Raw genomic sequence first — 24,022 nt, forward strand, 5'->3', positions numbered from 1 at the left:
GTAATAAAAATATTATTAACAATTATTTGCTCACAAATTTGATAACTAAGTACAACAGACATATTCCTTGAAAGACACAATCTGCCAGAGTCACACAAGAAGAAATAGACTATCTGAATATGCTTATGCTATAGACTGAATATTTATGTATCCCTCCCCTAAATTCATATGTTGAAGTCTTAACCCCAAATATAATGGTAGGAGGTGGGCCCTGGGGAAGAGATTAGGTCCTGAGAAAAGAGTCCTCATGAATAGGATTAGTGCCCTTATAAAGAGACCTCAGTGAGCTCCCTTGACCCTTCTGCCATGTGAGGTTAAGATTACAGGGAGAAAATGAGGGTCTATTAACCAGGAAGTTGGTCCTTGCATGATGCTGAATCTGCTGGCACCTTGATCTTGGACTTCTCAGCCTCCAAAACTGTGAGAAATAAATTTCTGTTCTTTATTAGCAACCTAGTCTATAGTATTTTTGTTGTAGCAGCCTGCACAGACTAAGACAGGCTATATATATGAAAGAAATTGAATTAAAAATTAATAACCTTCCAAAATAGAAAACCATGCCCAGATGGGTTCAATAGTGAGTTCTACAAAAGGTTTAAGGAAGAAATTATACCAATACTCCAAATTCTCTTTCAGAAGATAGTAGATAATACTTCCTAACTCATTCTTTGAGTCTATCATTATCCTAATACCAAAACCATACAAAGACATTGTAAGAAAACTACAGACCAATATCTCTCATAAACGTAGACGCAAAAGTCCTCAACAAAATATTAGCAAATCAAATGCAACAATGTATAAAAAGAATTGTACACCATGACCAAGTGATATTTATTCCAGGTATGCAAGGCTGGTCCAACATTCAAAAATCAATTAATGTAATCCATAATATTAACAGGCTAAAGAAGAAAAACCACGTGATTATATAAATAGATGCAGAAAGAACATTTGACAAAATCCAACACTCATTTATGATAAAAACTCTCAGAAAACTAAGAATAGAGGGGAACTTCTTTAACTTAATTAAAAAATATCTACAAAACACCTACAGCTAACAAAATATTTAGTGGTAAGAAACTAGAAGCTTTCCTGCTAAGATCATGAAAAAGGCAAGGATGGTTCCTCTCACCACTCATTTTTGACATTGTATTGGAAGTTCTAGCTAATGCAATAAACAAATAAGAAAAAAAAAGAATACTGATTCAGTAGAAAGAAATAAAGCTCTTTGTTCACAGATGACATGATTGCCTATATAGAAAATCCAAAAGGATCATCATCATCATCATCATCAACAACAAAAACAACAAAACTCCTCAAATTAATAAGCCATTAAAGCAATGCTGCAGAATACAAGATTAATATATGAAAGTTAATAACTTTCCTATATACCAGTAATGAAAAAGTGGAATTTGAAATTTAAAACACATCATTTTCATTAGAACCCAAAACTATGAAACACTTAGCTATAAATGTAACAAAATATGTACAGGATTTATATGAGTAAAACCACAAAACTCTAATGAAAGAAATCAAAGAACTGGAGGTAACTGGAGATATATTTCATGTTTTTGTATAGAAAGACTCAATATCGGTAAGATGTCAGTTCTCCCAACTTGATCTACAGATTCAGTGTAGTTCTAATCAAAATCCCAGGAAGTTATTTTGTGGATATCAACAAACTATTCTAAAGGTTGTATGTAGAGGCAAAAGACCCAGAATTGTCAATACAATATTGAAGGAGAAGAACAAAGCAGGAAGACTGACACTACCCAACTTCAAGATTTACTATAAAGCTACAGTCATCAATATAGTGTGGAATTGGTGAAAAAAATAGACAAATCGATCAATGAAGCAGAATAGACAGTCCAGAAATAGACCCAAATAAATATAGTCAATTGATCTTTGACAAAGGAGGAAAGTCAATACAATGGAGCAAAGATAGTATTTTTAACAAATATGTTGGAAAATTTGGACATCCACAGGCAACCCAGCCAAAAAAAACAACAGCAACACAAACTTCACACCCTTCACAAAAATAACTAAAAATGGATCATACACCTAAATATGACATGCAAAGCTATAGAACTCCTAGAAGACAACATAGTAGAAAATCCAGGTGACCTTGGCTATGGTGATAACTTTTTAGATACAACACCAAAGGCACCGTCCATGAAAGAAATAATCAGTAAGCTGGATTTCATTAAAATAAAAAAAAGTACTTCTGCTTTGAAAAACTACTGTATGATCCCAACTATATTACATTCTGGAAAAATTTTAACAGTGAAACTACTCTTCATGATACTATAATGGTGGATACATGTCATTATACATTTGTCAAAATCTACTGAATATAATATAACACCAATAGTGACCCTAATGTAAACTATGGAATTTGGGTGATAATGATGTGTCAGTGTAGGTTTATTGATTGTACAATAATAAATGTACCACTCTGGTGTGGGATGTTGATAGTCTAGGAGGCTCTGTGTATATTTGAAAGGAGGTATACAGGAAATCTCTGTATCTTCTGCTTAATTTTGCTGTCACCCTAAAACTACTCCAAAAGTAAATTCTATTTAAAAAAAAAAAGCAACGGTCTAACATCCAATTAAAAAAAAGTTAAAGGAAGTTTTTGCTTAGACTTTAGCAGGAAAGAAGAGGTAGTGTTGTCAGTACACATAAACTGTAAACATACCAAGAATTCTTGCTGCTTCAAAATACTCATCAGTGACTTTACCTGTTAATACAAGACAGCTGACAAAATGTTAAGGGTTAGCTGCATGATTAGTTTATATTTTTCTTGTTCAGCAAATAGTAAGAGAAAAAATATCTCTGACTGAGTTGCAACATGAAAGCAATTTACCACCTCATCACCCTTAAACAAAAGGTTCAAATCAAGGTGTGTTCGATCTTCACATCGACCATATGCCTGAAAATGCTCACTGAATAGAAATCTGTATGTGAGAATATAATGGATATGAATGGCAACCAATAAATATTTCAATGAAACTTTTTATTCTGCACAGTTGGGTGTTGGATAATTCAGGTGCTTGGATGGGAGGGGTCATGTAAACAAATTTCCTCATTTTGAGATGTAGACACCAGGGTCAAAAATAGTGAAGTAATTTAGCCAGAAACACAACAAGGACTAGCACTCAGGCATTTTGATTCCTAGTCCCAACTAAATTTTTTCCCTTTTTTATTTTATTTATTTATTTATTTATTTATTTATTTATTTATTTATTTGCGGTACGCGGGCTTCTCACTGCCGTGGCCTCTCCCGTTGTGGAACACAGGCTCCAGATGCGCAGGCTCAGCGGCCATGGCTCACGGGCCCAGCCACTCCGTGGCATGTGGGATCTTCCCAGACCGGGGCACGAACCCGCGTCCCCTGCATCGGCAGGCGGACTTGCAATCACTGCGCCACCAGGGAAGCCCTTTCCCTTTTTTAAAACCATAATTCTAGACAATGTATTGGCCTAGTTAGTGGTAGGTACTCAATAAATACTTCCTGGAGAAATGCTGGATGAGTTAGAAGAGTTTGAATGCATCAACATTTCTCTAGAGCTGTCTAGGCAAAAATGAATTGATCAGGTGAAAATTAGAATATACTGGAGTCCACTCACCATTACTTGGTGAAAATAGTTCTTAAAGTCGTTTATCTCCTTTCCTCAGTGAGTCTATGGTAACCTCACCTTTAGGCCAGCAGACACTAAGATGAGCCTGCCACCCACCCTCTGTTCTCTCATTATGTTTTGCCTGGACTATTACAATATTGTTCTAAATCATCTCTCAACTTCCAGTTTCATCCTATTTTATTCTATCCTGCATGTGCCTCGGGAGTGGTTTTTACAAAATACAAAGCTTGTCACATAATGTTCTATGCCTAAAGCCTAGCAACCACAGGCTAAAGTCCAAGTTCTTTAGCATGAGGTACAAGGTCCTTCCCAATTTAACCATGGCCTACCTTTTCAACGTTTTCTTCCTTCCCTCCTCTCCCCTCTTCTCCTCTCCCCTCCCCTCTCCTCTCCTTTCCTTTCTCCTTTTCTTCTCTTCTCTCCTCTCCTCTCTGTGCTTCCAAGTGTTCTGCAATTTCCAGTCAACCTGTTGCTCAGGCCCGAAAACTTGGAGCATCCTTGGCTCCTTGATTTCTCTTATATTCCATATCCAATTCATCAACAAACGCTGATGGCTCTACCTTCAAAATATATACAAAATCAAACCATGTCTGGCTCATACAATGATACCACCCTGGTACAATTTATCACTATCTCTTGTATGGTTTATTGGAATACTTTGTACCTGGTATCTCTGTTGTCTATATATCATAGAATAGGATGGTGATTCTCTGAAAACCTAAGTCAGGTCCTATCACTCCTTGGCTCAAACCCTCCAATGGCTTCTAATTCACTTAGAATAAAATCCAGAGTCCTTGCAATGGCTCTAGATCTCCTACTGCTCTCAGCCACGTTGGCTGCTGCCCTTTTCTGCCTATGTCAGGGCATTTATGGGTGCTACCTCCTCTTTCTGAACATGCTTTTTCCAGCTACCCACATGGTTAATTCTTTTCATTTACTTCTTCTTTCACCTCGAATGTCAATGAGGCCTGTCTCTAATTTGTAGAAAATAATATATCTCTCCTTATCCATAGAAACTCGTACCGTCCTTCATTTTTCCCCATAGTATTCATCAACATCAGATTATACATTGCCAGGCTGCCCACATTAAAATATAAATCCCTTGAGAGAAGGCCATGCCTTTGTCTACTCTGCTTATTTCTACATCCTTAATTCCTAGAACAATGCCTGGCACAGAGTAGGGGCTCATGAAACATTCCTTGGCTTCTTTCTTTTCTAACGTTAAAGACTGAGTTCTTAAATTCAGTTTCTTTTGGATAACTATTTGGTTAGTATTTTACTCTAAGTAATAGGATGTCTGTTCTAGGATCCTACAGAGATATCTGTATTTTTAATAATACTAATACCATATATATGACACTTGTAGAACACTATATTTTCTTTATATAAACTTCATCTTATTATTTTATATTACCTTCATAACACAGTATGGTAGATATTATCATTACTATCTCATTTCTTTTTAAGCTAAGAAATTCGATAGTTTACCGAGAGTGAAGTGTCAGTACTTTAACGATAAGAAAATAGCAATCCCACAGAGAGTATAGATTCAACCAAGACCCTAGTTTAGCCTGTAAAAAGGAAAGAGGGAGATAATATAAAGTCTTTTGAAATTTTAAGGGCAGTATATGGAAGGATAGATTTAATTACAACAAAGAGAGTGAGGAATATGTTTTTAATAATTAGATCCTAAAAATGGCACAGCCACCTTGGGAGTGACTCATTACTAGAGATGGTGTAGCAAAGACTGGACTATTGGCCTCCAGCCAAACTTGTCACAGAGGGGATGCTATAGAGGAAATGCCAGGTATTCTTTAAACCCAATGACCTATGAATCCATAAAATGCATCATATTCCCTGCTCCAAAGAATATTTTAAATCTTTCAGTGATGAAAAAACAGCCATTATGAATAAGGTTGAAAAACATCACTGTGTCTTGCATAGCCCCTTCTGTATCTCAGATACACTATAAGAGGAAACCATGTTACACGTTTCAAGTAGAGAGCTTGAAGGCTTAACAGTGAAACCAAAAAAAGAACATCAGCCTGGGTGATACTAGCTGCCATAGCAGCAGGAGAACAAATAGCTCAAATTTGCTTTCAACACTTGATGCAAACAGTCCAGTTCTGTACTGAACCTCTGCATCAGCTGCCCAGAGGGAGAGAGCAGTGTCAGAGCTAATAGACGCCACTATGGGTGACAATGTAGGAGACTGGTGGAAGAAGGTCATGTGCTGTTAGGAGATGGTGTTTCACATCGTGGGGACTGAATTGTGATCTGTGAGTGGCTTTGACAGAAGTAGTTATTCCTTTCCTGCCTGACATGAGGCCAAGTGTGTGGGTCAGAAATTCCAAACAGATACACAGGGTGCCCCCCTTCCCCAGGGTACTCTTCAGGAAGCCTGTTGACTCAGCCACCATCTTTCATCTGCAAGGTTTAAGATTAATAAAATCCTGGAGTGTTGTTGACACTGAACTCGTTTTATTTAAAAGATACTTGAAACTAAGATGTGGGGTAAGGGAGAGGAGTCAAAATGGAACGCTTTACCAAGTGACACATGAAAAGATAAACTTTTCAACTTGAGTTTCCATGACATTTTTTTTTTTTTTTTTTTTTTTTTGCTGTACGCGGGCCTCTCACTGCTGTGGCCTCTCCCGTTGCGGAGCACAGGCTCCGGACACACAGGCTCCGCGGCCATGGCTCGCGGGCCCAGCCGCTCCGCGGCATGTGGGATCTTCCGGGATAGGGGCACGAACCCGTGTCCCCTGCATCGGCAGGCGGACTCTCAACCACTGCGCCACCAGGGAAGCCCTCCATGACATTTTAAAAATTTAAAAACATTCAATATTATGTTAGCTACAAAAAAGAAATCATGAAAGCAGTTGTTATGAGTATACAAAGGGAAAACTTGATCTTATTCCAGGGTCCTCTGTGAGGGAACTTAAGAGTCAGTGAACAGCCCTGAAGAAGAAACTTAAGGAATGTAAACTTTGGGTTGAAGAACTCCCTGTTGTCTACTTTTGCTGTGAAAACAACTCTATTTTGGCAAGATCTCTCCACCTCCTGTCTGATTCTATTGCACCCTTGCTTACGGACCTCTGCTGGTTCTTTCAGAAGAAGCGCAGCCTCCTGTGTGGTCTAGGAAGCCTTCACACCCAGCTCCACCTTAGGATGACTGTAGGCTTGGCCCTTCCCACTCCAGATGCTCCACAAGAAAACTTTCAGTTCCCAGGACCACCTGGCTGGTTCCAGCCCTTTGCCTTTGCTCATTTTCATTCTGCCTGGAAGGTTCCCTTTCACCTTCTCCATCCAGCATCCTCCTTTTCCTCTTAAGATCTGGGGGCAGTGGTGTTGGGGTAGGGAATTTAACCCTTTCTGAAGTCTTGCCTACATTCACAGATAGAATTACTTTTCTCTGTGCACCAATGGAATTTTTTTCTATTTACCATATTATAGTTTTTATGAACCTCTTTATGGCTCATGTTGGATTATCAATGAAAAGGAACAATATCTTGCCCATCTTGACACACTTATTGATGAGGTGGTTTAGTATAGAGGTTCTGGAGCTGGGCTGCCTGTCATTTTCTACAAGCTGTGCCCCTACTAGTGTGTAAACTTGGGCCAATTACCTAAACTTCACAGAAAGTGTTTGAAATGAGACCTGATCCATGTACCTAATATAGTTTAGCAATTATTGTTGTCTTTATATGCTCAGAGCCTAAGTTCCTGATATTTAATAATCATAACAATAAAGAACAGCAGAATATGCTGCCCCCAAATATGCCTTTTGGCGTAGGGATTATTTTGAGTTTATTATTTTGAGAAACAGGAAACATAGTGAAATCTCTGAAAACAGGGAAGTTCACTTTTGTGAGGGAACTTTACATTTATAAAAGAAATATCTACTTGTAAGGGTGTCTCCCTCTTTGTACTAGGAAGGGAAAGTTAACACTAAATCACAAAAGAACCTTATCAATGGAGAAGACACCAACTTTATTCTGTATAATTAAACCTCACTCTTGTTTAGTGTGTCCTTCCTGGTAACTGCTCCATCATCTTTTGTCTTTAGCTGGAGATGGTGTTTAAGCCAGTGGCTTAGGGCACCTCAGGGAGTCATCATTTTCCCCAGGATCTCCCATGTGTACATGAGGTATACCTGTAACAAACTTCTACATGTCTTTCTTTTGATAATCTGTGTTTTATTACAGGGGTCTCAGCCAAGAACTTAGAAGGGTAGAGATAAAATTAGTTTTTCTTCTCTGCAACAATAAATACTTCCTCTTGGTATTGATAAACTTAATTTGTATATTGGGACCCTCAAAATGGAGGCCACCTCTGTGGCCCAGACCACATCACAAACCTAAACTGAAGGCAGCGTGTACTTACGGGAAACACCTGTCAAGGAGACCTAATATACACCAGTCACAACTCTCTAAGCCAGCTTAGAGAGCTCACCTTACCCTAGAAAATAGGGCCTGATCCCCTTATCAGGAAATCCCCTACCTTCTAGCCAATCATGCCCTGTTTCTGCATTGCCTCTTTTAACATTCTATAAAACTTTTTCTTGCCCCAAATCCCTGGGGAACAGTGCCCCACTGCTTGTGAGGTACTGTACCACCAATACGTTTGTTTTCCCTTGAATAAAAGACATCAATCTTGTTAATAAATTGTATTATTTTTGTCACTTGACATACTATACTAGTGTTAAAACCTCTCATGTAACGTCTCATTAATTCATACAACCAAGGCCAAGACTAGGGTGAGGCTAACAAGGCAGCTGGGACACAAAACTTAAGGGAGTCCTGACTCTCAGAGTTTGCAGGTGCCCCCTGTGACTCTGCACCTACACGGCCCTGAGAATGAGCGCCTCCTTAAATTAAACAGCTTTGTTGAGATAAAACTCACATACTATACAATTCACTCAAGTGTACAATTCAGTCATTTTTCAGTATATTGACAGGGTTGGGTGACCATCACAACCAATTTTAGAACATTTTCATCAGCTCCCAAATCCCATACCCCTTAGCAGTCACTCCTCACTCCCCACCACCCCTCAAGCTCCTTGAGCTCTAGGCAACTGCTGATTTACTTTCTGTCTCTGTAGACTTGCCTATTCCAGAAATTTTATAGAAATGGAATCATATAGTATGTGGTTTTTTCTGACTGGTTTCTTTTCCTAATATAATGTTTCAAGGTAAATCCATGTTGTAGCATCTATCAGCACATTCTATATTCTATTGCTTGGATACACCACATTTTATTTATCCATTCATCAGTTGAATGGGTTGATTCCACCTTTTGACTCTTACGAATAATGCTGATATGAATATATTTTCATTTCTATGTGGACATGCATTTTCATTTCTCTTGGATATGTACTTAGGAGTGGGATTGATGGGTCAAAAGGTAATTCTTTCTTCAACACACTGAGGAACTGCCAGACTATTTTCTGAAGTGGCTATACTATTTTACATTCCCACTAGCAAGGTTCCAAAACTGGTCCCACACTTGTCATTTTCCTTCTTTTTGATTATAGTCACCCTAGTTGGTGTGTATTGCTATCTCAACTGGGTTTTAACTTGCATTTCCCTAATGGTAAATGATGTTGAGCATTTTTTCATGTAATAATTGGTCATTTGTGTATCTTTTTTGGAGAAATGTTTATTTAAATATCTGCTCATTTTTAAATTGAGTTGTCTTTTTATAACTGAGTTGTAAGAGTTCTTTATATATTTTGGATACAAGTCCCTTGTCAGATATATGATTTGCAAATATTTTCTTCCATTCTGTAGGTGTCTTTTCATTGGATAGTGTCCTTTGAAGCACAAAAGTTTTTAATTTTTATGAAGTTCAGTTCATCTATTTTTTCTTTTGTCATTTGTGCTTTGGATGCATATCTTAGAAGTCTTTGCCTAACCAAAGGTCGTGAATTCACTCTCTTATTTTCTTCTAAGAATTTTATAGCTTTAGCTCTTACATTTAGGTGTATGATCCATTGGAGTTAATTCCAGTGTAACTCCTTAGATTTTGCACCCCAGATGACTCACTTGCTTCACCCTAGCACTGCCCTGTTCTCAATAACTCTTTGAAGTAAATAATGTTATTATCCCCATTTATAAATGATTACATTGAGGCTGGAGTAGTTAAATAATTTGTCCCATGTCATACAATGAGTGGCAGAGATATAATTTGTATTCATCTTAGTGTTGGAACTCTTAACTACAATGCTGTTTCTTGATTTATACTGATGGCTTCCTGAATTAGCTCATAAAAATTAGATTCCAATCTATGATATATTATCCATTCACCTAAAGAACCATGAAAAAAATCTTAGTTGATATTTCTTCAGAGATTTCTTCACAGTAAGCAGAGATTCTAGAAAGCAGAAATGGACACTGTTAAATAGTAAAATTTCAGGGGGCTACTTTCAAAAGTAATGCTTAATAATGTGTGTTGGTTTATTCTCCAATCTAAAAAAAATATTATTAACATACTGTTTGGCAGGCATTAGACAAGGTGATGGTCAATGAGAGAGATTAAGAAAGAAAGAAAGAAACCAACCAAGTCTGACCACTGCTTCTGATACAGCATTTCTTGGAGTACACCATGAAGTATAGTGGGTCTGCTGAAGTTGTAAGCCCTTCAGAAATAGAAACAGCTTGAATTACAGACATGAATAGGTGAGAAATCTACATCGGCCAGGAGACTTTTATTTGGGGTTGAGGATCTGCCATGTTCATGCCACTAGAGAGAGAAGAGGGGGAAGCTGAGGATCATGACAGCAATCTTTTAACAAATTCCATGTAGGACATTCATTATGTGAATTCAGTAATTTTTAACTATACTTTTTTGTTGTGAAGATAGTGAGGTATCAAGAAAATCATAAGAAAATAAATCCATAGTTATACATAGACTAGTGAAATGTTACAGGCATCCAAGTATAAAGAGACAAAACCCTTAACAATAAGACAAAAACAGGTTCTCTACAAAGGAAAAACAAATCAGGTTTATTATCAGAAAAAATGTGCTTTCAGGTGTGAAGGGAACAGAAAAACAAATTCCTGGCGCACTCCAGGCACTTAGTAAAACATATTTGTTAAACAAATGTATGTTCTTTTGTATGCAAGTTCTCAAAGAGTATGCAACCCAGTTACCTTTCTCAAAGAAGTTACTTGATGATGTTACTCAGAATGTTGAAAAATAAATCAAAAATAAATCAAATGTGGGAACAGTGTTGTTAAGAAGGACAAAATGACAAATTATAAATACTAAACCTATTTGAACTTATTTATGAAATAGACTCACAGACATAGAAAACAAATTTATGCTTACTAAAGGGAAAAGGGTAGGGGGAGGGACAAATTAAGAATTTGGGATTAACAGATGGACACTATTATATATAAAATAGATAATCAACAAGGACCTACTGTATAGCACAGGGAACTATACTCAATATCTTGTAATAACCTATAATGGAATGGAATGTAAAAAAATAATATATGTACATTTATATGTATTACATATAACTGAATCACTTTGCTGTACATCTGAAACTAACACAATGTTGTAAACCAACTATATTTCGATAAAACAAACAAACAAAAAAACCCAAAACTATTTGTCAAGAGGTTAAAAATTGTTGCAAATAATGTTACAAAACAATCTGAAGGAATTCATCTGTATTATAATACAAGATAGATTTCTATTCTAAAAATCAACATCACTTTCAATGCATTTAATTAAAAAAATATTACATAGCTTATGTGCAAATAGCAGTCCCTTGTTGTCCTACCCCCTTTTCACTCCCCAGAAGAAACCACGTTCAATATTAAAAATTTTTTTAGTATGTGTTCATGTTTTGTGTTCAAACAAGTCTAACAAATTGTTTTCTACCTGCATACTTATTAAGTACTTAGATAAATGTAGAATTCTCAGTTGGAAATAATTTTCTTCATTATTTTAAGGCATTTCTTTCTTGCTTTTCACCTCCAGGTTACTGGAACAATATTTGGTAAAATTTTGATTCCCAGTTCTTTTCATCTGCTTCATTTTTTGTTGCTTGAAGCTTCTAGGATTCTTTCCTTATTTCCAGTTCATTGTACTGGGCACTTATAGGTTCTTTGAATCTTCAAAAAGTCATGTCATTTCTTTCTGTGAATTTTCTTGTATTTATAATGTGAGCATTTCTTCTCTTCCATTTCCTTTGTTTTCTTTCTGGAACTGTCATTCAGATACGTGGTCTTCTGGTTGAATCCTCTTTCTTACATTTCACTCCCGAGTTTCTACCTTTTTGTTTTTGTTTTTTTGTTCTACTTTCTGTGAGACCCTCAATATTATATTCCAGCTCCTGTGTTTTCATTTTAGTTATTGTATTCTTTAATTTCCAGGAGTAATATCTTTGGATATTTTAATTATATATTTTTAGTTAATTTTTTTCCTGCTGCTTGCCTTACATCTTTCTCTAAGTTCCTCTTTTTTAAAAATATAATTTTTAGAACTTTTTCTCAAATGTCTGGTGATCCTTGACTGTCAATAATGGGACTGAGACATTAAAAACTGGACTGGCACGATGTGTAAATTGGTGGGGCTCATTGGGGGCAATAGGTCTGTACCTGCCAGTATCTGTAGAGCTTCTCTCCTGGCTGGCTGAGAGGAATCGCCCAATCTCTTCCCTGGAGGTTACAAACCTATCTGCTGGCATTCTGAGAGCAGAGTAGAGGATGAACACTTCCATCTAAATCTCTGTTTTTACCTCCACCTTCACCCACATCTGGCTCTCTGGAATAGAGCCTTCCTCTTTCAAATTCTCCAGAGAGTCACTATACTGCATTTTACTGGAATCAGGGAAGGGAACTGTTTAATTATATGAACTAGGGCTGGGGATCAAGGGATTTACTTCTTCCCTGGACTTGTAATCATTCTTTCTATTTCCAGTCCCAATTTCTCCTTTCTTGAGGCTCTCTATCATTTTGGATTACACTCTACAGGCCCTTAGGTTTCAGCATTCCCTGTTTCACACTCAGTTACCATTCATTCCACGATGCCAGTCATTTGGAAATGTCATTGATATGTCTGAGATCCGCTGCATCCTTTTTTGCGTATATGAGGATGTAAACTTAAAAAATTTCCTTTTTCAGAAAGAACAGAGGTAAATGTGTATTCACAGTCAGCTGCAAGTTTATCATGCTTTCAAAACAATCTAAAAAATCTGTTCATGCACTTTATAGGTTTTCCCATTGAACTTTATGTTTGAAGTCAGAATCCTTATTTACTGTATCTTAGAATCCAGCATTTATTCTGGCCATAATCTGTTTACAGAATTTTGAATTACTATATAACAAAAATCAGTCATGTCTTGTGACCAAGATGGCGGAGTAGAAGGACGTGCTCTCACTCCCTCTTGTGAGAAAAGCAGAATCACAACTAGCTGCTGGACAATCATCAACAGGAAGACACTGGAACTCACCAAAAAAGATATCCCACATCCAAAGACAAAGGAGGAGCCACAGTGAGAGTGTAGGAGGGGCGCAATCACAGTGAAATCAAATCCCATAACTGCTGAGTGGGTGACTCACAGACTAGAGAACACTTATACCACAGAAGTCCACTCACTGGAGTGAAGGTTCTGAGCCCCACGTCAGGCTTCTCAACCTGGGGGTCCAGCAATGGGAGGAGAAATTCCTAGAGAATCAGCCTTTGAAGCCTAGTGGGATTTGATGGAAGGACTTCAAAAAGACTGGGGAAACAGAGACTCCACTCTTGGAGGGCACACACAAAGTAGTGTGTGCATTGGGACCCAGGGGAAGGAGCAGTGACCCCAGGAGAGACTGAACCACACTTACCTGCTAGTGTTGGAGGGTCTCCTGTAGAGGCGGGGTGTGGCTGTGGCTCACCATGGGGACAAGGACACTGGCAGCAGAGTTTCTGGGAAGTACTCTTTGGCGTGAGCCCTCCCAGGGTTTGCTATTAGCCCCAACAAAGAGCCCAGGTAGGCTCCAGTGTTGAGTTGCCTCAGGCCACACAACCAACAGGGAGGGAACCCAGCCACACCCATCAGCAGTCAAGCAGATTAAAGTTTTACTGAGCTATGCCCAGTAAAACTGTTGCCCAGAGCAAGAGCCAGCACTACCCACCACCAACCACTCCCATTAGGAAACTTGCAAAAACCTCTTAGATACCCTCATACACGAGAGGGCAGGCAGCAGAAGCAAGAAGAACTACAATCCAGAAGTCTGTGGAAGAAAAACCACATTCACAGAAATATAGACAAGATGAAAAGGCACAAGGTTATGTACCAGATGAAGGAACAAGATAAAACCCCAGAAAAACAACTAAATGAAGTGGAGATAGGCAACCTTCCAGAAAAATAATTCACAATAGTGATAGTGAAGATGATCCAGGACCTCGGAAAAGATTGGAGGCAAAGATCGAGAAGATGCAAGAAATGTTTAACAAAGACCTAGAAGAATTAAAGAAAAAACAAACAGAGATGAACAATACAATAACTAAAATGAAAACTACATTAGAAGGAATCAATAGCAGAATAACTGAGGGAGAAGAACGGAAAAGTGACCTGGAAGACAGAATGGTGGAATTCACTGCTGTGGAACAGAATAAAGAAAAAAGAATGAAAAGAAATGAAGACAGCCTAAGAGACCACTGGGACAACATTAAATGCAACAACATTTGCATTATAGGGGTCCCAGAAGGAGAAGAGAGAGAGAAAGAACCTGAGAAATTATTTGAAGAGATTATAGTTGAAAACTTCCCTAACAAGGGAAAGGGAATAGCAACCCAAGTCCAGGAAAAGCAGAGAGTCCCATACAGGATAAACCCAAGGAGAAACACGCCGAGACACATAGTAATCAAACTGGCAAAAATTAAAGACAAAGAAAAATTATTGAAAGCAGCAAGGGAAAAATGACAAATACCACACAAGGGAACTTCCATAATGTTAACAGCTGATTTCTCAGCAGAAACTCTGCAAGCCAGAAGGGAGTGTCATGATATACTTAAAGTGATGAAAGGGAAGAACCTACAACCATGATTACTCTACCTGGCAAGGACCTCATTCAGACTGGATGGAGAAATCAAAAGCTTTACAGACAAGCAAAAGCTAAGAGAATTCAGCAACACCAAACCAGCTCCACAACAAAGGCGAAAGGAGCTTCTCTAAGTGGGAAACACAAGAGAAGTAAAGGACCTACAATAACAAACCCAAAACAGTAAGGAAAATGGTCATAGGAACATACATATTCATAATTACCTTAAACGTGAATGGATTAAATGCTCCAACCAAAAGACACAGGCTTGTTGAATGGATACAAAAACGAGAACCATATATGTGCTGTCTACAAGAGACCCACTTCAGACCTAGGGACACATACAGACTGAAAGTGAGGGGATGGAAAAAGATATTCCATGCAAATGGAAATCAAAAGAAAGCTGGAGTAACAATACTCATATCAGATAAAATAGACTTTAAAATAAAGAATGTTACAAGAGGCCAGGAAGGACATTACATAATGATCAAGGGATCAATCCAAGAAGAAGATATAACAATTATAAATATATATGCACCCAACATAGGAGCACCTCAATACATAACGCAACTGCTAACAGCTATAAAAGAGGAAATTGACAGTAACACAATAATAGTAAGGGACTTTAACACCTCACTAACACCAATGGACAGATCATCCAAAATGAAAATAAATAAGGAAACAAGCTTTAAATGAAACAGTAGACCAGATAGATTTAATTGATATTTATGGGACATTCCATCCAAAAAGAGCAGATTACACTTTCTTCTCAAATGCGCATGGTACATTCTCCAGGATAGATCACATCTTGGGTCACAAATCAAGGCTCAGTAAATCTTAGAAAACTGAAGTCATATTGAGCATTTTTTCTGACCACAACACTATGAGATTACAAATGAATTACAGGGAAAAAAACATAGAAAACACAAACACATGGAGGGTAAACAATACATTACTAAACCAAGAGATAACTCAAGAAATCATAGAGGAAATTTAAAAATACCTAAAGACAAATGACAATGAAAACACGATGATCTAAAACCCATAGAATGCAGCAAAAGCACTTCTAAGAGGGAAGTTTATAGCTATACAAGTGTACATGAGGAAAGAAGAAAAATCTCAAATAAACAATCTAACACTACACCTAAAGGAATTAGAGAAAGAAGAACAAAAAAACTCCAAAGTTAGCAGAAGGAAAGAAATAAAGATCAGATCAGAAATAAATGAAAAAGAAATGAAGGAAACAATAGCAAAGATCAATAAAACTAATCCCTGGTTCTTTGAGAAGATAAACAAAATTGATATTAGTCAGACTCATCAAGAAAAAAAGGAGAAGGCTCAAATCCACAGTTTTAGAAATGAAAAAGAAGTAACTACTGATACTGCAGAAATACAAAGGATCATGAGAGACTACTACAGGCAACTCTATGCAAATAAAATGGACAACCAGGAAGAAACGGACAAATCCTTAGAAAGGTATAACATTCCAAGACTGAACCAGGAAGAAATAGAAAATATGAACAGAATAATCACAAGTAATAAAATTGAAACTCTGATTAAAAATCTTCCAAGAAACAAAAGTCCAGGACCAGATGGCTTCACAGGTGAGTTCTATCAAACATTTAGAGAAGAGCTAACACCCATCCTTCTCAAACTCTTCCAAAAAATTGTGGAGGAGGGAACACTCCCAAACTCATTCTATGAGGCCACCATCACCCTGATACCAAAACCAGACAAAGATACTACAAAAAAAAATTGCAGACTGATATCACTGATGAATATAGATGCAAAAATCCTCAACTAAATACTAGCAAACAGAATACAACAACACATTAAAAGGATCATATACCATGATCAAGTGGTTTTTATCCCAGGGATGCAAGGATACTTCAATATATGCAAGTCAATCAATGTGATACAGCATATTAACAAATTAAAGAATAAAAACCATATTACCATCTCAATAGATGCAGAAAATCTTTTGAAAAAATTCAACACCCATTTATGATAAAAACTCTCAGGAAAGTGGGCATAGATGGAACCTACCTCAACATAATAAAGGCCATATACGACAAACTCACAGCACACATTATTCTCAATGGTGAAAAACTGAAAGAATTTCCTCTAACATCAGGAACGAGACAAGGATGTCCACACTCACCACTATTATTCAACAGAGCTTTGGAAGTCCTAGTCATGGCAATCAGAAAAGAAAAAGAAATAAAAGGAATACAAATTGGAAAAGGAGAAGTAAAACTGTCACTGTTTGCAGATGACATGATACTATGCATAGAGAATCCTAAAGATGCCACCAGAAAACTACTAGAGCTAATCAATGAATTTGGTGAAGTTTCAGGATACAAAATTAATGTACAGAAATCTCTTGCATTCCTATACACTAATGATGAAAAATATGAAAGAGAAATTAGGGAACACTCCCATTTACCATTGCAACAAAAAGAATAAAATACTTAGGAATAAACCTACCTAGGGAGACAAAAGACCTGTATGCAGAAAACTATAAGACACTAATGAAAGGAATTAAAGATGATACCAACAGAGGGAGAGATATACCATGTTCTTGGATTGGAAGAATCGATATTGTGAAAATGACTATACTACCCAAAGCAATCTACAGATTCAGTGCAATCCCTATTAAATTACCAATGGCATTTTTATGGAACTAGAACAAAAAATCTTAAAATTTGTATGGAGACTAAAAGACCCTGAATAGCCAAAGCAGTCTTGAGGGAAAAAAACGGAGCTGGAGGAATCAGACTCCCTGACTTCAGACTATACTACAAAGCTACAGTAATCAAGACAGTGTGGTACTGGAATAAAAACAGAAAGATAGATCAGTGGATCAGGACAGAAAGCCCAGAGATAAACCCACGCACATATGGCCAACTTATCTTTGATAAAGGAGGCAGGAATGTACAGTGGAGAAAGGACAGCCTCTTCAATAAGTGGTGCTGGGAAAACTGGACAGGGACATGTAAAAGTTTGAGATTAGATCATTCCCTAACACCATACACAAAAATAAGCTCAAAATGGATTAAAGACTTAAATGTAAGGCCAGAAACTATCAAACTCTTAGAGGAAAACATAGGTAGAACACTCTATGACATAAATCACAGCAAGTTCTTTTTTGATCCACCTCCTAGAGTAATGGAAATAAAAACAAAAATAAACAAATGGGACCTAATGAAATTTCAAAGCTTTTGCACAGCAAAGGAAACCATAAAGAAGACGAAAAGACAACCCTCAGAATGGGAGAAAATATTTGCAAATGAATCTACGGACAAAGGATTAATCTCCAAAATATATAATCAGCTCAAGCAGTTCAATATTAAATAAACAAATAACCCAATCCAAAAATGGGCAGAAAACCTAAAAAGACATTTCTCCAAAGAAGACATACAGATGGCCAGGAAGCTCATGAAAAGCTGCTCAACATCACTAATTATTAGAGAAATGCAAATCAAAACTACAGTGAGGTATCACCTCACACCAGTTAGAATGGGCATCATCAGAAAATCTACAAACAACAAATGCTGGAGAGGATTTGGAGAAAAGGGTACCCTCTTGCACTGTTGGTGGGAATGTAAATTGATACAGCCACTATGGAGAACAGTATGGAGGTTCCTTAAAAAAGCAAAAATAGAATTACCATATGATCCAGCAATCCCACTACTGGGCATATACCCAGAGAAAACCATAATTCAAAAGGACATGCACCCCATTGTTCATTGAAGCAGTATTTACAATAGCCAGGACATGGAAGCAACCTAAATGCCCATCAACAGATGAATGGATAAAGAAGATGTGGTATGTATATACAATGGAATATTACTCAGCCATAAAAAGGAATGAAACTGGGTCATGTGTTGAGACGTGGATAGATCTAGAGCCTGTCATACAGAGTGAAGTAAGTCAGAAAGAGAAAAACAAATATCGTATATTAATGCAAATATGTGGAACCTAGAAAAATGGTGCAGATGAACCGGCTTGTGGTGCAGAGACTGAGGCACAGATGTAGAGAACGAGCATATGGACCCCAAGGGGGGAAAGCCATGGAGGGTTGAGGGTGGTGGTGTGATGAATTGGGCAGTTGGGATTGACATGTACGCACTGATATGTATAAAATTGATGACTAATATGAACCTGCTGTATAAAAAAACAAACAAAATTAGAATTAAAAATTTTAAAAAATCAGTCATTAGTTTTGTCTCTACAGAGTGTAAAAGAGTTAATAAATTCGTCTCTTATTTTATGGAATTTATAGTTTCAAGGATAAGATGTGTGATGGATTTTCTGGAAAGTTTAATAATCTCTGAGGACATAGGAGAAGAGATTCAAGGTAGAAGTTATATCCTAGGAGTCAAATGGCTGATTAATACATTAAGTGTTTTAGCTTAGAGGGCTTGTGGAAAACCAGAGAGGTATATCGCTTTACAGATGAAAAAACAGGACAAAGGAAAGTTTAACTGAGTTAACAAAAAGGTTTCTATGTGTATGGGGTTTGGATTTAAGACCTTTGTTTTCAAATTTCTAGTTTAGTTCTTTTCTTCTTGACCCAGGTAAGCATTCTCCTTACACAATTATTTAAGAAGTCCCAGTGGGTAGGCCTCAGCCAGATTGAAAATAATTTATTTCACATACTTGGCTAAAATATAAAAATTCCATGCCTTTAACCAAGCTCTTTCTTGAAGAGCTACTGTAAGGCACTGCTAAAGAGGTCATTTTCCACCACAGACCTACTATAAGGTGGATTACCATTCTCATGAATACCTTTTTTTTCTGAACTGACAAATGAGTACGTAATGTAGCTGTTAAATCTATTTTTATAGGAATGAATAGAGCATAGTATATCCTAGGTTAGCCTAGAATATAATTTGAGCTAACCTTCTCGACACCAGATACTTGCAGAATATATTATTTGTGATTTTCATCTCTCTGCTAATATGCTGCCTTTTAAAGAGTTATTACAAAGAATCTGAGGATGATAGGTACGGTAAAAATGTAGGGTTGCTATCAGTCCTACAAAAAATTAAAGTTGAATTCCTTTCTGATTGTGCTACCTTGGATTTACAGATTCCATGCCTTTTGTTGTCTGGCTTACTTTGATTCTTAAATCTTTTCCTTCCTATTTCATATCTTCTCTTCCTCTTCTAAAAATTAGCTTAAGTTTTTTTCACTTAATCTTCTTCCAGTACTTTTTTCTCTCAACAAGTCATATTTAGAAAATAGTGCTCACTCATACTTTTTCTCATGCTGCCTAAGTAGCTCTAAGACCCCACTTCCTCCAAGAATCCCTCTTTCTCTACCACTGAGGCAGAAGATAGATGGGCTCCAGGCTAGGCATTTACAACTGGCCTCCTGTTTACATTTCCTGAGACAGGAGATAAGTAGGCTCCAGCCTCCTGTTTGCACTTCAAAATAGAAATAACAACAGAAACAGGGTAAATAGCCGGGCTTTTGTGCCCTGCGGACACTTTAAGATAACAGTCATGGCCAGAAGAGAGAGGGGCTAAACCCTGTCTGAGTAAAAAATCAAGAGGTCACATATTTCCCGTCCTTTGGGCAAGGGAGATATTGCACATGCACAGAAAGGCTCCTTGGGGGTCAAAAAAGAGGGGGCACCACCCCATAATATGTGATGCCAAAGCCCCCCCCCCCCCAACCAAGGTGCCTCACTGAGAAATGCATTCTTCAGCGGCGGCAAGAGCCAGGGGAACTTTGCTTCTATCCTCTAGCCCTTTCTGGTCCAGTGGCTAGGATTCCTGGCTTTCATCCAGTGCTACCCAGGTTCAATTCCTGGGCAGGGAACTAAGATCTCGCTTCACGCCACCACTCACTGCTGCCTCTCCAATATCACCACTGTACTATGGAACTTATCCCCTCCTTGCATGAAAAGTTAAGTTTTTCTTTTCTTATTTTTTTTAGCATCTGACTAATAAATCTTCCCTAGGGCAGTACTGCCATTTTTGTTGTCCTTTATTTTTCACTATAAAGTCTTAGAAGGTATTACATACCTTCATTTAAATGTCTTTAAGGATTCTGGTAAGGTCTGAGCAAATAGTTTTCAGGCCTAGCTTATTTTCTAGTTCTGCTCCAGAGGTAGGGCCATTGAATTCCCATGGGCATGCTCCATCTTGCTTGAACTGTGAGACTCAACAGCAAGCCACCCGGTCGCCATTAGTCTGACCCTAATGGGATATTTAGGTACTCATGGTTGGGTTCCTCCATCATTCCCAAGCCCCAGTTCCTCCTCCATGTGTTTGAATCCTGGCAACTGGGTTTCTCTTTGTTCTTAAAATTCACTTTGAGTACTCTAAGACATGTTCCTGGCATTCTGCCTTGATTTTTATACATCTAACCTGGTTTCTATACAGTATCCCAGTGTCCTCCTAGACTGAGAGACTCTGTTTTGTTTTCTGCCAGGTCACCTCCTAGGAATTGGAGCTCATTCCTGAATGACAGTTGTGTTTCTGGGGCCCTGCTCCTGACCTCCCTCATAGATGAATGCTGGCACTCATCCCAGATGTCTGATTCCTGTACTGTGACTACTTGCTGGAAACTTGGTTATTCTGTTCAGAATATTTCTTTCTCTAGATTGAAATTTTTAAAAATTGCTGTATCTCTTGAACTTTGCACGTGGCTCAAAGAAGGAAGAAAAGATAGAAATGGAAGGAGAAAGGAAGGAAATTAACATTCATTATGTACTTTTTAGTGCACTGAAAGGTGGTAGGCACTGTCACATACCCTCAATGAACTCTTACTCTCACAGGAATTCTGTGAAATAGCTATTGTTTCCATCTCACAGGTTAAGAAAACACCAAATGAGTAACTTGACCCAATTATGAAGGGGTTGAACCAGGAATCAAACATGGGTCTTTTGCTTCTAAATCTCTATGGTCTTCACACACCAGGCTGCAAGCTGCCAGCTGGACCAATTTAGGTTTCTTATTTTGCATCTCACTGCTTCTCAGTTCCAAGTTATTTGATGTCCATTATTAAATTAAAGAGAATGAAAACAATTCAGAAAATTTCATTATAAGAGGCAAAACGGAAAGTCAGTCTCATTATTTCATAGTCACAACTCAACTCATATTGAAAGTTTTGATGATGATGAACCTGTCAACTGAAAAAACATGCACCCCATGAGAGTTGTGAGTTAAGCTTTTTTTTTCTTTTGGAATATTTTGTCTCATTTATTCTTTTTTTTTCCATTGACTTTAATGAGATTTTCTAAAAGTAATACAGAATTCCTTTGGGCCAGAAATAACACGGACACTTCCAAAGAACAGGGAGGGAGGACTTCCCCTATTAGCATCAGGACCTATTTTTTTAAATAGATTTTTATTGGAATATAATTGCTTCACAATACTTTGTTAGCTTCTGTTGCACAACAAAGCAAATCAGCAATATACATACACACTTCCCCATATCACCTCCCTCTTGAGCCTCCCTCCCATTCTCCCTATCCCCACCCCTCTAGGCCATCACAAATCACTGGGCTGATCTCCCTGTGCTATGCTGCTGCTTCCCACCAGCCAACTATTTTACATTCAGTAGCATATATATGTTGATGCTACTGTCACTTTGCTCCAGCTTCCCCTTCCCACCGCATGTCCTCAAGTCCAAGTCCATTCTCTATGTCTACCTATTTATTCCTGCCTTGCAACTAGGTTCATCTGTACCTTTTTTTTTTAGATTCCATGTATATGTGTTAGCATACAGTATTTGTTTTTCTCTTTCTGACTCACTTCACTCTGTATGACAGACTCTAGGTCCATCCACTTCACTATAAATAATTCAATTTCTTTTCTTTTTATGACTGAGTAATATTCCATTGTATATATGTGCCACATTTTCTTTATCCATTCATCTGTCTGTCAATGGACATTTAGTTTGGTTCCATGTCCTGGTTATTGTAAATAGCACTGCAATGAACATTGTGGTACATGTCTCTTTTTGAATTATAATTTTCTCAGGTATATGCCCAGTAGTGGGATTGCTGGGTCATATGACAGTTCTATTTTTAAGTTTTTAAGGAACCTCCATACTGTTCTCCATAGTGGTTGTATCAGTTTACATTCCCACCAACAGTGCAGAAGGGTTCCCTTTTCACCACACCCTTTCCAGCATTTATTGTTTCTAGATTTCTTGATAATGGCTATTCTGACAGGCGTGAGGTGATACCTCATTGTAGTTTTGATTTGCATTTCTCTAATAATTAGTGATGTTGAGCTTCTTTTCATGTGCCTCCTAGCCATCCATATGTCACCCTGGGTGAAATGTCTACCTAGGTCTTCCACCCATTTTTGGATTGGGTTGTTTGTTTTTTTGATACTGAGCTCCATGAGCTGTTTGTATATTTTGGAGATTAATCCTTTGTCTGTTGTTTCACTTGCAAATATTTTCTCCCATTCTGAGAGTTGTCTTTTTGTCTTGTTTATGTTTTCCTTTGCTGTGTAAAAGCTTTTGAGTTTATTTAAGTCCCATTTGTTTATTTTTGTTTTTATTTCTGTTACTCTAGGAGGCGGGTCCAAAAAGTTCTTGCTGTGATTTATGTCAAAGAGTGTTTTTCCTGTTTTCCTCTAAGAGTTTTATAGTGTCTGGTCTTACATTTAAGTCTTTAATCCATTTGGAGTTTATTTTTGTGTATGGTGTTAGAGGGTGTTCTAATTTCGTTCTCTTACATGTAGCTGTCCAATTTTCCCAGCACCACTTATTGAAGCAGCTGTTCTTTCTGCATTGTATGTTCTTGCCTCCTTTGTCATAAATTAGGTGCCCATATGTGTGTAGCTTTATCTCTGGGCATTCTATCCTGTACCATTGATCTATATTTCTGTTTCTGTGCCAGTACCATGCTGTCTTGATTAGTGTAGCTTTGTGGTATAGTTTGAAGTTGGGGAGCCTGATTCCTCCAACTGCGTTTTTCTTTCTCAAGATTGCTTTGGGTATTTGGGGTCTTTTGTGTTTCCATATAAATTGTAAGATTTTTTGTTCTAATTCTGTGAAGAGTGCCATTGGTACTTTGATAGTGGTTGCATTGAATCTGCAGAATGTTTTGGGTAGTATAGTCATTTCCACAATATTTATTCTTCCAATCCAATAACATTGTATATTTCTCCATCTGTTTATGTCATCTTTGATTTCTTTCATCAGTGTTATATAGTTTTCTGAGTACAAGTATTTTGCCGCCTTAGGCAGGTTTATTCCTAGGTATTTTATTCTTTTTGTTGTGATGGTAAGTGGGAGTGTTTCCTGAATTTCTCTTCCTGATTTTTCATTGTTGGTGTAGAGGAATGCCAGAGGTTTCTGTACATTAATTTT

This window comes from Mesoplodon bidens (genome assembly GCF_964165515.1).
Source record: "Mesoplodon bidens genome assembly, chromosome: 7".
Classification (NCBI taxonomy): domain Eukaryota; kingdom Metazoa; phylum Chordata; class Mammalia; order Artiodactyla; family Ziphiidae; genus Mesoplodon; species Mesoplodon bidens.